General features: G+C 43.7%; 1 protein-coding gene across 1 annotated transcript in view; it reads right to left on the bottom strand.

The window, feature by feature from the left end:
- LOC307080745 (uncharacterized protein) overlaps positions 1-17,491 on the bottom strand; it is a gene marked incomplete at its 3' end in the record, with an annotated part of 111,726 nt that overhangs the window by 50,210 nt on the left and 44,025 nt on the right. The window lies entirely within an intron of this gene.

Here is a 17,491-nt window from a genome sequence, read left to right as displayed (position 1 = left end):
ACCGGTTGGTGAGTACCCCAACATCTGCGTGTTCAGCATTTAAGTGTGTAAACACTGAAGACTACAAACACACAAAGAGAGAGAGAGACACCCTCCAGCTAAATGACCCCTCTCCATCGAGGCTCCTGGAGCGGCAGCAAGCTGCTCCGGCCTTCCCTGGCGGCCCCAGCTTCAACCCTCCCAGAGCGGGGAACACTCCAACACCTAAGGGTCACAGCAAAGGAAAGAGTGACCTGAGAGACCTGACCCTTGCTACGGCCGACTCCCCCCCCGGTCCAGCTCCAGCCCCCCTCTCTCTACACACCAGCTAAAGACATTCTAAGAGACCCTCCACCAACCTACCGGTCGGACCAGCAGCGTCCCACCTCTCCACCACACACTCAAGGAGTCTCCATTTGATCATGTATCTGTATTTATTTATTATCTATAGGCTCTGTTGTAGTGTATTTTTGTTTATTTTATCTTATTTTAGGATTTAACCTATACAGCCTATGACCCCATTTTTGTTTATTAATTGACAGTATCTGTTTTCAATGCAAGTTACAGTTTAACCTAATTATAGTCTACTTTACATCTCTCTTCTGTTGTGTTTTGTTCTTTTTGCCTCCTTGTCTCCTGTATGGTGCCATCCACCATACAGAGATGTTGGAGGAAGCCCTCTTCAAAGGGGCCCCTCCACTAGGGATGGCAAAGAAGGTCGCCTACTGAACAGCTTTCATAAAGCCAGCGGCTCCTAATGACACTGTACTGTCTCAGATCAAGGATAACACCATCAGCTGGATGAACAACAACCTCCACCTTCCAGAGGAACGCTGAGAACCCCTCGTCACCCACTCCGTCTCACCTTAACCCCTCGTCACCCACTCCGTCTCACCTTAACCCCTCGTCACCCACTCCGTCTCACCTTAACCCGCCTGGGGCCTCCACTGCGGACCCCCACCACCTCCCTAACCCTAACCAGCTTCCCTCCTCTACGCCTCACCTTAACCGGCTCCCCTCCCACACTTGAGGGGCCCCCGTCCACAGGCCGGCTGAGGGGGGCCCCCACTAGGAGGGCCTGGATCCCTGAGTCAGGTGGTCTTCCCCAACAGGTTCCCTGAGGGGACCCCTGACATCAGGAGCGGAGACGATCGGGGGGGGGGCAGCCACACACACATCATACCCCTCATCAGCACATTGACACCAAACATTACACACACTCCAAACTGAAACACGCATTCACACGCGCACAACACAACAATCCCACACTCCAGAATCATAAAATAATATCAGCTTACAGGAAAGTCCTGGGACCTCCAGGATGTCCTGGTGCGGGCCGCTTCTCCACAGATATTAGAAGCCCCCCCTCTCCACATCAAAGCCACTTTCAGCAGCTGGCGGTCTTCAGGAACCAGCACGCCTCCACCTCCAGCCCTGTTCCGCAAAAACTCACCATGCAGGACAAAAACATCATCTACGCCATCACATGCTCCGAATGCCACATCATATATGTCGGCGAAACAAAGCCCAGGATACTCACCCGACTTAAACAGCACTTATATACTATACACATAGGCACACTCAACACTCAAACGGTCCAACACTTCCAAACACACCCCATCACCTCACTATTCATCACCGGGCTGGAGATGAAGGCGTGCTGGTGGGACAGACAGAGGAAGGCGGCGGAGCATAGGTGGATAGCCAAGCTTAGGACCCTTCCCCCCTTGGGCCTGAACATCAGGGAGTAGGGGCCGCGCTGGGACGCTGCTGGGGGCGCTGGGGGGTCCTGGGACTCCTCCTTGGGGGTTCCCTGCATGGCGTCGGGTCCACTGTGTGTTTTAATATGTTGCATGTTTTTATCTTTACTGTGTGCTTCCTTTGCTTCATTATTTTACTGAGGCCTTCCACCTCTTTCACTCCATTTATTACAATGGAGGCTTCTTTTATGTGAAAGGATGGTATGAATGTGTGAATGGTTTTTGAATGTGTGAATGAGCACTTATTTTTCCCTTTGTGTTTTTAATACTTCTTGCATGATTTTACCATGATTTTATATATATATATATATTTGTAAATTGTTACATTAAAGGGGTTCCTGTATTTTTCACCCATGAATTCCTCAGATTGCAGTGTGCTCATTTTTATTCCTATATTTTGTATTCATGCGCAAGATTTACTATTTATGAGAGGATGTGTATGGATGGGTCTGGATGCGTGGATAAATGTGTGTGTGTCTCTCTCTCTATACATACGTTTATATGTGTATATATATATATATATATATATATATATATATATTCATTTATATGCATGTGTGTGCGGTCTTCAGATCCCGCCCGTGTGTGTGTGTGTGTGTGTGTGTGTGTGTGTGTGTGTGTGTGTGTGTGTGTGTGTGTGTGTGTGTGTGTGTGTGTGTGTGTGTGTGTAGTGTACCACATGAAGGCGGACGGCTGGGAGAAGGTGTGTAAGGAGGACGTCTCAGAGCTGATCCACAGAAACAGGAAGGACAAGTTCTGACCTCTGACCTCCCACCTGGAGCCCCATGTGACATGTGTGGTGGTTGGCGATGACTCCAGTTTAACCAGTGAATGAGTCTCTCTGGTCTCTTTGATGAAGGCTTCCTTCTCACTCCTCAAAGGGCCGTTCAGGATGCTGCCAAGTTACGGTTGCTATGGAGACGGTATCTCGCAGAGCTTGCAGAGAGCAGATGTTCTCGTGTGGAAACATCGCCCTCTGCTGTCCACATCCGCTCACTACACACACAGGGACGCAAGCTCACACGTGACTTCCTTTTCACTAACTTGACATCAAACAGTAGTAACACACACACACACACACACACACACACACACACACACACACACACACGGTCACTTTGGCAAAAAAAGTTATTATTTCTTTTAAATACTCTATAAAGGGCACCTACCAAATCTTCTCTTCCTGGTCTCCTCCCGGTCCAAAGACGTGTCCTCAGGTTCCTCAGAGAGTCCAGGGTCCGGTTCAGAGACGGTGACCATTGTTGCTCTCTGACGTCTTCCACGGCTTCTGAACTTAGCCTTCTTCTTTGCTCTACCAGCTGGAAAAACAATGTCACTTGTTTTCATTCTGACCAATTATCAGCTTGCAATCTGATACCATCAGTGTAAGTGTCACGCACACAGCAAGGTGAATTGAATGAAGACTTTCTTTGTTTTGAAGTATGAATCTAAATCAGTCATTTCAGACTCATGCCTTTAATTAAAATGAGGGAGGTCATTTAAGATCAAACACAGAGCTGAAATAGACTCTCACTGTTACCAAGGTGACCAGAGGGCGCCGAACCTGCGTTAAGTTTTACTAATTAGCTCACCTGCCGCAGCTCGCACAGCAAGTGTTTTTCTTAATTTGTTAATTGGTTGCATCTGGTGCGTTTCACTTAAAAGGGAACCGGACAGTACGTTGGTGTCCTCCACTGTTTGGCAGTGTAGCGTCTCCCAAAAAGAGGTATGTTGTTGTGTTCCCAGAAACCAGAATGTGTGTGTAATTTTCTGTTGAGCTTTGTTGTGACTTATTTGTCATCTCTTCCTGTTTCACAGGTTAAACACTTTTTGAAGTAAAGAGGAGCATCTCATCTGGACCTGATGTGAGTAGAAATGTGTAGCGAAGCACAACTGCGTTGACTTGTATGTTGAATATAAATCACTGACAATGTGTGAAGGAAATCGGGGATTGTGGTGGTTTAACTCTCATTTGAAATTTAAATAATGATTCTACCTGAAAGTAACATTTTAGAGACTATACATTCAAACTTGTCAAAGTAACAAGCAAATCACTCTTGACTAATGACAAAGGTCTATCATGGATATTTAACTGAAGTTCTGTGAGTATCCAAACTTAACCATGAAGATGAACTGCGACATGTAAGTCATTAGTTTCTCATAACTCTTGGGCACATTGATGTATTTTAGCTTCCTGGTGAGTTAACCCGTTAGCTGAAGGTTGATCTGAGTATTAGGGATGTTTTATGGGTTCATGGGTTACTTAGGCGTTTGGTTTATGTTGGTTGTAATGGTTTGTTAAAATGGTTACAGGTACTAAGTTATTGTTGTAAGCTGGAGTAATGGGTTGGGTTCTGATGTCTTCAGTCTTCTTTCCAGCTACTCTCCTGAGCTCTGCATCTTCATCACATGAGTGTTGCTTTACTGATGAGGGTGTGGTCTGAGTGAGCAGAGGTGCAGTGGCGATTCTGGGGGGTGGCCTGGGGTGGCCGGGGCCACCCCTGAAAGCTCATTGGCCACCCCAGATCTGATACATTTACATTACATTTAAATTTACGGCATTTAGCAGACGCTTTTATCCAAAGCAACTTACAATAAGTGCATTTGTCATAAGAAGTGAAACAATATATCGCTGTCGGTACAGTAAAGATGTTCATAGAACCAAGTGCAAGTATTACAATCGCTAGGCTAACCCATTCTCCGTGTAAAGCAGCGATAGCAGCTACTGTAGATGCTACACAATTAAGTACCTTGTACAAGTGCCAGGACGTACAACATTCAATGGTGGCTGTGCATTGGTTTCTATGCAGAGTTCTGATAGGTACTTGGTCAAGTTCATCAACACAAGGAAATAAGAGAAATGCTGTCAATCAATGATGACAGCTGATCAACTGATTTAGGGTCAGTTTTACATTTTTAACTAACACAGTAATGGTCGTACTGAGGGTGTGAGAGCTGATTCCTGCTCGGCGGACGTTTGGCCATGCAGGTCACGTGACCCATGAGATGAGCGCGCTGCACCTGCTGCTGGTCCGTGAAACAGGAGGACGACGGTCACAGTGACAACGTGAACAATATAAAGACGCTGAAATCTGTCGTTGAGAGGTATGGTAATTTAATGTTTAGTTATATCGTAGTTCCCTCTGAATGTGTAGGAAAACTTTATCCAGCACTAAGTAGCAGCTAAAAGACGAACTACACTGCACTAGCTAGCTTAGCAGCCTGCAAACCAAGTTAAGCATGTAACGTTAGCGTTTTGGATACCGCCATGAAATATGAAAAGATGTTATCTGGACTGAAGTTGATGTCTGATGAACTGATGGTGTTTTTTGCAGATGTGTGTGTTCAATAGAGCTAATGTTATATTTTTTGGCCAACCAGTGTGTGAAATATAGTGTGACAGTCTAGATTCAAGTAGCTATAACACAAGAACAAGCTGTGACTTATTTATTTGTTGCATTCAAATGCTTGAGATGCAATATGTGTTAATTGTGTTATTAAAAGTCAGTTGTAAGAGTGGTAGTTATGTAAAAATAAACCTTTGTAGATCCTATAAATAGACATATTAGGCATATTGTTGACACCCCCTTTCTTTTTGACATTTTAATGGAGTCAAAGCTGTTATTTAAGGGGTTCCAGAGCCCCACGATCACCTGTATTTTGCACACTGATTCTAACCCAATTTGACAATGATGCTGCGTGATTGAATTACATTTCCCCCAGGGATATTAAGAAAATATGAAGAGAAGCGGAGACATTAAGAGCTTCTTCTTAAAAAAAAGAAAAGAGTCAGAGCCAGCCACAGCTTCTACAAGCAGCAGTGAAATGGCCCACTCAAGTCAGCAGCATAGGTACAGCAGTAGTGATGAAGAGCAGTCAGCCCCCCCCTGCACAGGATGGTAAGTCATGCTTGGATAGTTTGAATGTACCATGTAGGCTCACATTCAAGTTGTTTGTCACTCCACTTATACAATTACAACAGTTTGAAACATCACTACACAAGAACAATAGTTAAAACTGTTGTAAAAGACAGAAGAACAGTAATAAAATGTGCATAGTGTGTGTGTGTGTGTGGCAGAACCTCCAGCCTATTGATGTCTCAGATTTCTCAGATATCTGTGTATTCCCACAGCTGACCAGCCACAACCAGAGGAGGATCCAGCAGTGTCTGGAGCTCCACCTGCTAAGCATGGTATGTCAAGTTCTGTTATGTCCAGATATGTCAGTCATGAACAGTTACCTGAAGTTGTTGTGTACTCTCATACTTGAATTAATTTAAAAAGGATGGTCCAACTTTGCCCAAAGTGTCTGCTATTCATTTGCTAGTACACAGCAAACCCCACACTTAAACATAGACAATCTATTCTTTAAATCTCAATACAAAACATTATGAAAAAACAGGAAAATGTGTGACACTAATCAGTCAACATACAGTCTATGGGTGTAATGGTTATTGTTTTTACTACTTCAGGTACTTCATCTAGTGAGCAAAGTGATTCAGAGGGCATGTCAGTAGGTGATGGTGATGCCGATGAAAGAGAGGCTCCTCATGTTGCACAAGTACATGCTGCCCCACCTGGACCTCACGGTATGTTGTGACATTTTATCTTTCAGTTTACACAACATTGAGTGCCTTCCATTTAAATAACGTGGAAGTTGTAATACTGAACACAAATTCACTCTGTAACTAATCATTTTGAATGAAACTTCATAAAAACTGAAGTAAGGACTGATCACGATTATTTATAATTTACAGACGTTTCACAGTCCAGAGCAGCAGGTCCTACACAGCCTCAACTTAAGGTATTTCCACGAACCATGCAAGGCAACAGGAAGAGGTCCTTCAACAGTGAGTGGTATAAACAACACCCATGGCTTGAGTACTCCCAAAGCCAAAACTCTGCCTACTGTTTTGCATGTCGACACTTCTCTTTGCCAAAAACCCCGGCATCTGTATTCACATCACAACTGGGATTCTCTCATTGGAAAAAGGCAATGTACAAAGATGGTGGCTTTAAAGTACATGAAAAGTCAGAGGGTCATGTCAATGCTATTTTTGCATGGGGTGAGCACAAGAAGGCAATACTGACAGATTCTTCCATACGTGATGCCCTTAATGAAGCATACAACAAGAAAGTCCAAGAGAATCGAAAATATATTAAAACAGTGGCTGAAGTACTTCTTTTGACGGCAACACAAAACATTGCACAACGAGGTCACCGTGAGACAGGAGGGGCAGATAACAGAGGAAACTTTTTAGAAATTTTGGAAATGATTGCAAAGCATGACCCAGTGGTACAGAAAAAAATGAAGGGAAAGCAGAATGCCAAGTACACAAGCAGTGTAATACAAAATGAAATCCTACAATGCTTGGCAAATATGGTCCGTGAGGAGATCATTCAGGAAGTGAAGGAAAGTGAAGTGTTCTCTGTGATTGCTGATGAAACCAAAGACCTGAAAAAGAAGGAGCAGCTCTCACTGGTACTTAGGTACTACTACAATGGGGCAGTGCACGAAAGTTTTCTTGACTTTCAACAAGCCACACGATTAGATGCAGAAGGACTCAAGGACAAAATCATCTACTGTTTGGAAAGATATGGACTTGAGTACAGATCCAATCTTGTTGGACAAGGTTATGACGGAGCATCAGTAATGAGTGGGAAACACTCTGGAGTGGCAGCCAGAATAAAGACTCATTGATACTGTGAAGGCAGTCCCAGAGGCTGATTGCTTTATTGCACTACTGCAGAAGCTTTATGTCTATATTTCTGGGTCCTATGTTCACCAGAAGTGGCTGGATGTGCAAAAGGAAATGTATGAAGGTCAGCCAAGGTAGTTGCAGAAGCTCAGTGACACCAGATGGGCATGTAGATACTTGGCCTGCAGGAATCTAATGGACCGATTACCTGCTGTACTTCTAGTTCTGCATGACATTGCTACAGAAAATAGTGGGGAAAGATCTGTAGATGCTCGAGGTTTGCTGACTCAGCTAGACATAAGTTTTGTCTGTCTTCTTGCAACCTTTCGAACGCTCCTTGGGGACGCAAAGGTGCTGTCTGACACCCTCCAATCTCCTTCACTTGACCTTGCCATGGCAGTGGATTTAGTAAGTGCACTCAAAGACTCATTTCAGGAGTACAGAAGGGAAACATTTGTTGACAATCTGTGGAAAAGTATTGTTGACACTGCCACAAAGTGCAATATAGCCATTGAAAATGCAGAGAAAAAGAGGTCTCAAAAAGTTAATTCCAGACTTGGTGGGTCTGTCATAACCTCTACATTGGGTCAGCGCAAATGTAATGATGGTAACAAGGATTCCTTTAGGAGGACAATCTTCTACCCCATTGTGGACACCATACTTGGAGAGTTAGACAGGCGCTTCTCCAAAGGCAATTGTGAAATAATGAGAGGAATACAAGCTTTGGACCCCAAAAGCACATGTTTCCTTCAAGAGGAAGCAGTCTTTCGCCTGGGAGAAATTTATGAAAGTGACTGAAGATCTGTCATGAACTCCACCAGACAAGGAGGCTTTTGCAAAGGAAACAGCAAAGTGGAATGGCGAACTTGTCCGGTATTGTTGAACTTGCAGTGTTCCTTGAACCTCATAAGGATGTTTTTCATGAGCTTTTTCGTCTGTGCAAGATAGCCATAGCCCTCCCGGTAAGCAGTGCAGCATGTGAGCGCAGCTTCTCAGCTCTTCAACTCATCAAGACCCATTTGCGCACAACGATGACAGATGACAGACTGAGCAACCTGGGTGTTCTCAGCATTGAGGCTAGAAGAGCACAGTCACTTGACATGGACAAGTTTATTAAACTTTTTGCTACCAATCACCAAAACAGGAGAATTCATCTGATGTAAGATGGATGAACACAGTTTGTCTAATGGTCTTGTTTTTTTGTAGTTTGTTTGGTTTATGTTACAACTGTTTATGTACAATTTTACAAGTTACATTATGAAGAAGCACCTTAAACCTTAAGTTATATTTGGTCTGGTGGCATTGCATTGGACTTTAAGTCTTGTCTTGTGGTCTTATGGCCTATGTGAAAGCATTTTGTAGCAGGAGAATGAGCAAAAGCAAGAACGAGCTACCTCTATTGCACTTTGTTACTATTATTAGAATCCTCTATTGTTCATGAGAGTTTGAAGGTTTACATAACATTACTTTATAGTATATACTTTTTTTGGTTTATGTTACAATTGTTTATGTATATTTATCAAGTTAATTTGATTCTAAGGCTTAACTGTTTGATTTAAATAAACTTCATAATTTATGCTGAATCAAAGCCAACGTTTCAATTTATACCTTCATCAGGGCCGAATACCATGAATACCGTTTTTGCACATTTTCATACATCACAAGGCATCCTATAAAATAACATTATTCATCAGGCCATCATCTGTGTCACCTGTATTGTCACCTATGTTTGCTTTACTAATTTAGGTGCCATCTTGTGGTTAAATAAAAACACACCAAAGCAAAGAACAAACCAAAAAAATCTAATTCCAGTATCTCCAACAAATTATATCTAAGCTAAATAATAACAAACTAAGCATGTAAAGAACAACAAATATTTATGTTTTTTTCCTTACAAGCTTAATTTATCCTTTGCTTACAGATACACTTTTTAATAAGGTCTATCTTAAAGCATTTTGGTTTGTTCTGTTGCCTGGATTGCTGTGTTTTATGTAACCACAAGATGGCGCCTCAATTAGTAAAGCAAACACAGGTAACAATACAGGTGACACAGATGATGAGCTGATGACTGATTAATGTTATTATATAGGATGAGTTAAGAGCAGTTGAATTTTTCTACTCTAATTTACCTTGTGAAGAGATGAGGACTTTAATCCACTACAAGGAAATGGCTCTTAGAAAATGTGTACCCTATTCTGAACATAATTACTGATTAAAAATATACATGCTAAAATAACCAGATATACTTTTTGGACTGATAGGTGGAAATGGAATTTAAAAAATGACTTTAAAAAAAAAAAAGTTTTTTTACCAGCATAGACACCTTTATTTGACAGTTATGAGACAGGAATCATGGGAGAGAGAGGGGATGTGACATGCAGCAAAGGGCCGGGATTCGAACCGCAGTTGGCTGCGTACGCATATGTATTAAACTTCGCTATGCCATGGCCACCCCACACTAGCTTTGTGTCCCATCTTGGCCACCCCAGTAAAAATGTCCTGGATACGCCACTGGATACAGAGCTGTCTGAAGTCTACAGGTCTGTAGACACGCCCCCTCAGGGGAGACCGAGTGTTTGAGAAGCCGTTGTGACGTCAGTTACATGGACTAGAAAGTTCTTTAAGATGGAGACAGGGATTCAGAAGGAGAAACACCGGGGGCGATGAGGGGGCTCCTCATCTCAACGACTAAAACACAACTTCAGTCTGACACAGAACCATGGAACACATTCAACAGTCCCCTCCAGGGATCGTGACTCCTCAGGAACAGTTTCATTTCCAAGAAGGTCTTATTCGGGCCATTCCAAGATGGATCCTGCTCCTCAAGAGCCACCCCCCTCCACTGGGTGGTCTTCTGAACAGATGACCTCCTTCCTGTCCTCAGGCTGACTGAAGCTGCACCGCTTGCATCTGTGAAGGCCCCTCATTCAGGAAACCACTGGACTACAAAGACATGACTTCAGAGACGTTGAATCAACCTGGGACACATTTTGGAGACACCAAGCATAATCCATCACCAATGTGGGACGCCACTGAAGAATGTTGTACATAATTTACGTCTCTGGAGACATTGATTGATCTGTTCTGGGTGTACTGGCAGGAGAGCTGGGGTGGATGATGGAATGTTATTCTGCATGAGGTTTTTACCGTGCATGAGTGTTTGGCCTTTTATGGCTCAGTGGTGTGTGTGTGTGGTGTGTGGTGTGTGGTGTGTGGTGTGGTGTGTGTGTGTGTCCCCACACCTGGCATCCGGTTCTATGTGTGTGTCCTGGTGTGGTGTGGTGTGTGTGTGTGTCCCCACACCTGGCATCCGGTTCTATGTGTGTGTCCTGGGTTCTACTTGTGTGTCTCCTGCTTGCTTTGAGAGTGATAATGTTCATACGGGGGTCTGTGGTTGGCTTGGGATATTGGAATGGTCAACTAAATCATACCTGATGGACGGCCACACGTTTGCTTGAGGCCTCCATTAGACATGAAGAGCCCGGAGCGACGCTCCGAAGCGATATCCAACACACTGGGCAGGAAGGTGAGGATTCAAATCAAGTGTAAAAGGATGTGAGCGGCGTGTTCAGATCAGTGACTTCAAACTAGGACTACACCAATCAGGATCAATGGAGGATGGACACCTAAAGGCATTCCACAAGGACAGTCTGAAGTTGGAAAGGGACCTCAATGGATATTCAAGATGACCTTCAGACCTGTAGTGAGGCGGCTCTTCCTACCTGGCTGGATTGATGGAGACCCCTGTGGATCTGGTCTGGCTCTCAGTTGAACGTCTTCTCAGGCAGAACTGTATTTGTTTCGTACAGGACTAGCTGAACGATTGGTTCCCTTAAATCAGAATCAATCTGGGAACTCCAAGTAGTGCACTCTTCAAGCTGAAGTTGTACTCTTCAGCTGAGGAGGTAAGGAAACCTTCACTGGGGCTTCACGTGTATAGAAGAGAACGTTTCAAAGTGTTCCATGGTACTCTGAAGACCGTTGTTGTGTTTCACTGGCTGAGAGGAAGAACCCTCACATCTTCCTCTTGGCCTTTCTCCTCTGAGAATCCTGGCGCCATCTTGAAGGATATTCCAGCTCATGTAACTGATGTCATGACAGATTCTCAAACACTTGGTTTCTCCTGAGGGGCATGTCCATAGAACTGAAGACTTCAGACAGCACTGTATCCCAGCATGCATCTCTGCTCACTCAGACCACACCCTCATGAGTAGGATGGAGATGTAGAGTTTTATAAGTAACGAGGGAGCAGACAAAGGTGATTCAAACACAATCGCATGTCAATCTGTAAATCTTTAAACCATGAAGATGGTTGGATAGTCCAGGAATTGGGCTTCATTTTATTATGGGCAGTCCTTTCGCTCAAATGCCCACTTCCCACTGGACCTGTACATGTGTTGGCTGGCTGGCATGATTTGCTGTTGGTGATGAGGCGGTCAGGGTGACGTTGCAGGGCTATGGTCGGCTCTCTGTGAGCTCAACGTTTAGATTTACTCTGTATGGTTTGTACCCTGAATAATCTAGATAATTGTTTATTGTAAAATGTAGACACGGTTTTGTATTGAATAATTCCATTGTTTTTAGGCAAGGATTTGATGTTTAAAGTTGTTGTGGGTAGTTCTTCGTACGGTTTTGAGTGATATAACTTGTACACACTAGGTGCATAATAATGTAAAGGTACACTGAATAGTAGTAATGACCAACAGCAACAAACAGATCACATCAAGGAAAGTCTGTTGGCTGTGTTTTAATGAAGACCATCGATGGACTTCATGATCTTCCTCCGTTCAGCTCAAGGTGAGGCGCTGGTGGTTTTTTTTTTTTGGTTGGTTCCAGCCGGAATGTTCGGATTCCAGTCGGACGGTTTGTGCTTCCCGCCGTGGAAGGTTCTGAGTGCGGTCAATTGATTTAGCCTCAATGGTTAGCATAGAATGTTGTAGTCTTGACAACCATAAGAACCCACCTGGCAGTTAGTTGGACGTGAATCCCCTGAGGGTATCTGGCGGAACGTTCTGGATTTTATTTGCGTAACCTTGAGCGGTTGCCAATGGAAACTATTTTTCAGTCGGTTTCCATTGGGAATTGTTGCCCCTTTTATCTTAAACAGCTTAAGTTTGATATTAAATATATACTGACACGTACATCGTAAAATATGTTGATCACTTCCAACGGTTGCGCCATACGTTTAATCACGTTGGTGGGACTCTCGCTGCGTACAAAACAGCGTTCTACTTGCCGGCCCATTTCTGACCATCAGTGAAGGCTGAAAATAATTTCAAGGTGGAAGACGATTTGGCATTTCTTCAACGGAACCCAGCACCTGAATATGGCGGAGTATATTTGATTTAATATCGATACTGCTTAGTGTTCTTTGTTACTTCAGCTTTTGTACGTTCTGAATATCTGGTGTCATTAATTGCCACAGAAGTTAAACCCTACCTAATAGAATGACTTAAAACAACGACTTTGGTGCTGAGTTACCAACTGGATAATATCAAAGCTAAAATAATGGCCGTCTTTCCCACATGTTACAGTAGAAGAAACTCTAGAACTGTACAAGGTTAAAAAGGTAACATGTAGTTTGTCCCAAGGTGTCTGCGTCCTCACCCAGAGCCAGACCTCCACCTCCTCACCCAGAGCCAGACCTCCACCTCCTGTCCGAAGTTCTCCAGAACAGGTCAGTGCTCTGGTGTGTGAGTAGAGTCTTCTCAGGTCAGTTTCAATGCATGGGCTGAACCACTCCTTTAAACTTGTGGACTGCTCTGTCTTCATTCCCAAAATGGCATGCTCATGTCTGGTCTCTCCAGTCTTTTCTAGCCTTGAGTTATAAAATAATAGTTAAATTAATTGTGTAACTCGGTTTCGGATGAGTCAAATAAGTTTATTGTTGGGCAAATGCTGATATAACCCTGCTGCTGTAGCTGAAAGGCGAGGCTGAGAGGATGGGGACCGGAGGCTTGTGGTGCCAGGATGGACCGGAGACTGAGGCTGGAGACCAGGGGCCTGCAGCACCGGACCAGAGGGTAACATCACCAAGTTCATCTGAAACACTAAAATCCTTGGTAGTTTAGGTCTGGTTTTGATCATCTTATGACTTTAAATCTGTGCCAAGCTGTGATTTGAGTTAATTCATACCGGGGTTATGTAGGAGTCATATGAGCCATTATTGTTACTAGTGCTGCTACGACCGTAGTGGATGAATTGCTGAACACGTCAAACTTTAGACGTTGTCTAATTTAAGTGTTTAAATATGTTTAAATTCATCTTCCATTTTACAAGTGAACCTCAGATGGAGGTGGGGTGTGTTGCGTCCCCAGGTGATTTACTGCTGAGACCAACTGTGTTTGTAACCAGACCAGGAATCCATGGCTGAAGGAGCTGATGGAGGAGCCGTGCTGAAGGCCCTCCCTGGTGGAGGAGCTGATGGAGGCCATGATGGAGGCTGGTGGAGGAGCTGAAGTCTGTCGTGGGGTAGATTGAGCCTGACTCTGAAGTGATCATCACGCTCACTGCCACTTCTTGTAGAATACTGCTACCACAAACTACCGGCGTTTGTTAATATACCAGACAACTACATCTGTTTTACCACACGTTGAAGCAAGACTTCTGCTGTTTGTTCCAGACCAGGACTCTGTCTGAGGAGAGCTGGTGGAGGAGCTGAGACGCTGTAGGACGACTAGGAATCAACCAACAAGGATTCATCGTAAGTTTGTATTTACTTAACATGTTTGACTTAAAGGGCAAAATACTGCTGTTACTTTGACATGTGTTAACAAACTACCACGTGTTTCTGGAGCGGAGGCGAGCTGGTAGGGGAGCCGTGAATCTGGAGTATGAGCATCACTCCACCGACAAGGATTGTAAGTTTGTATTAACCTAACAAAGTGGAAATAAAGGGCTTAAAAATAAGACAAACTACATGTTTGTTACCAAACGTTGGGGCCAGACTTGTGATGTTTGTTCCAGACCAGGACAGGATGAGGAGAGCTGATGGAGGAGCCAAGACTCTGGACGACGACATCACTCTACCAACAAGGAACCTCGTAAGTTTGCATAAAGTAAACAGAGTGAACTTGATGTAACGCAGGATTAGTTTGTCCAGTACAAGTTAAGGCATACTACTGTTGTTGGTTACCACACAAAATACAGCTGCTAATTTATTACACACCTTTAGAGCCCAACTACTCCTGTGTTTGTGACCTTACATTAGAGCCCAACTACTCCGGTGTTTGTGACCTTACATTAGAGCCCAACTACTCCTGTGTTTGTGACCTTACATTAGAGCCCAACTACTCCTGTGTTTGTGACCTTACATTAGAGCCCAACTACTCCTGTGTTTGTGACCTTACATTAGAGCCCAACTACTCCTGTGTTTGTGACCTTACATAAGAGCCCAACTACTCCTGTGTTTGTTACCTTACGTTAGAGACAAATTACGTTTGTAACTAGACCAGGAATCTGGAGTACTGACCGAGCCATACATCTGGAAGGCAAATCCTGGGGACGACCAGGACTCTATCAAGGATTCCTCTTAACTTTGCATTATCTGGACATGGTAGACTGGGTAAGGGGTTGGGGGTTCAACTCTCAGACCAATGGAGCCGGGTTCAAGTCCTCAGAATACAGTGATGCGGCCTTGAGCAAGGCGCCCTATAGCCTGCCTCCTGCTTAATGACGTCTCTTTGGTTCAGATAATGTTGCATCTTTTAAATATTGAACCTAGTCCTTGTTTGGGCCGGGCAGACACACCTGAGCTGAACCCCACCTGATCCTGTTTGGTCGGGGGCAGACTCACCTGAGCTGAACCCCACCTGATCCTGACATCCTGCTGGTCCCGTCTCCTCAGTTCATCTGAGCCTCGTCCTCCAGAAGACCTGCTGAGCTCAGCGGTCTGAGGCTGATGGATCAATGACCTCCAGTGGGAGTGATCTTCTTGACCCCACATGTACCCGTGTGCTTCCACACGCCTTTCCCTCACGTCTGTCACTAACCTCACTACTTCACTACTCTCTACTCCTTCCCCTTCTTCTTCCTTCTCCGTGTTTTGAACTTTTACTCTGAAGGAGTGTCTTCCTGCCCTCAGAGGGTTCAGCGTTAGGGTTGAGAGTCAGGGTTTAGAGTGAGGGACAGAGCTGGTCAGGGAGGACTGTTTTTACTCAAACCTCTTCAGTTGCTTTCTGAATGGTGGGAACATTTTGAAATGATTAATTTGGGAAAATGTTTTCCTCTGCTTTCCTTTACAAAAGTATGTATTAAACTTCTGTCAAGTGTTTTTGTTTATGCTGTATAATAAAATCCTACTTTGACTTCTGCATGTTTGGTGCGGTTCATTAATTGTCCTTTAACTTGGTTAATGTCAAGCTAAACTCCTGCAATACATTTAATATACATGATGAATGTTATTCAGCAATGTTCACATAATCCATTTTGTAAAAATATAAAACATCCATATTTCTACTAAATTCAAGCCTATTCATGTATTTAACATTCTGCCCCCGCAGGCCATTCTCTGCTACTACATGTTCAACCCGGTCTCAGATCAATGTACTCTGGCTACGTTGGTTCAAACGGAAAATGTAGCTTGGTGTGGGACTGTTGTCCAAACTGTCCAGCAGAAGAAGATACATACACCTCAATTAATTACACAGGGATGTGTTTGTGTATTTAGATTATAAAATGTTCATGTGCTGGTCTAGTTTGTCTGCAAATAACTCTGCCTCCAGCAACCGGATTGGTCAAAACGTATGAAGTGAAAAATAAAAGCCCAGTTCACCAGATCTGAGGTCAGCTGCCGTCAGATTTTGGATGAATGAATGTATTGAGCGAACGAGGTCAGAGCTAAATATGAATCACCTGGAACTTGGTGCGTTTCCTGGAGCTCAGAGGACGGCAGGACGCGTGTTTACCTGGTTGATAAGGCCCTGAACCCAGAACCTAAACCCAGACATCCTAAACACAGATCCTGAACCCAGAACCCAGGGGCGTCACCATGCTGTTTTATTCGGGGCTAAAGCCCCGGATTTTATTTAGTCAGCCCCGAATATAATTTTTGGGAAAAATAAATTAAATAAAAGTGAAAATATTTATAAATATTTATAAGTAGCCTAGTCTAGATAGTCCTTCTGTCAAGAGAATAAACAGTTTAAAAACATAACCTGTTTGCCACCTCAAGTGAATTAACCTCTCCTATCCCAGTCAGATTCGTGTGTGTGTGTGTAGGTGTGTGTTTGAGCTTGGCTGACAATCCCTTTCTCCTCCATGTCGCGGTTCATGGACTTCAGAGAGTCCAGGCCAAAGTTCCTTTCCCCCAATTCTTCTCAACCATGGCCGAGATATCCCCCACTACTAGTCTTTACTTGTTGTGGAGACGTCAGACGCAGTCTTTATGATTCATAATATCATCAAAGGTGCACATAGCTTTTGGCCTTGATATTATTAATATTATATGAATATTAGAGGTAACTAATATTATATGAATACCCATGTATAATATTATTATTATATTATTTTATATAGATATAGAGCTCCAGGAGTCCGCAAACAGCAACAATCCCTTCTCCTCCATGCTGTGGTTCAGTCTGACAGCTCATTGGTCAATGGGCAGCAGCTCATTTGCATTAAAGCTACAGACACCAGAAACAGTGCACTCTAAAGGGACTGAAACAGAGGGGAATACTAGTAGGAGAATTATTTTTTCCTAAAAGCTATTTCAGGCAAACAGCTTCAAAAACATGTTTTCTGGAAATCAAATACTTTGTTTACTTGTTGGGAAAACACCGCCAGAGACCAGGAGAACCACAACACCAACTGTACAGACTGCCACAACACCGGCAGTCTGTACAGTTGGTGTTGTGGTTCAACACATCATCATCATTGTGTTGTATTGTGTACTAAAGTGAGATCATCATTGTATTGTGTACTAAAGTGAGATCATCGTTGTGTTGTATTGTGTACTAAAGTGAGATCATCGTTGTATTGTGTACTAAAGTGAGATCATCGTTGTGTTGTATTGTGTACTAAAGTGAGGTTATCATTGTGTTGTGTTCCCTAGGTG

The sequence above is a fragment of the Pollachius pollachius genome (genome assembly GCF_949987615.1).
Source record: "Pollachius pollachius genome assembly, chromosome: 9".
Taxonomy (NCBI): Eukaryota; Metazoa; Chordata; class Actinopteri; order Gadiformes; family Gadidae; genus Pollachius; species Pollachius pollachius.
The sequence above is the reverse complement of the archived record's forward strand: the minus strand, read 5'-3'. Positions and strand labels throughout refer to the sequence as shown.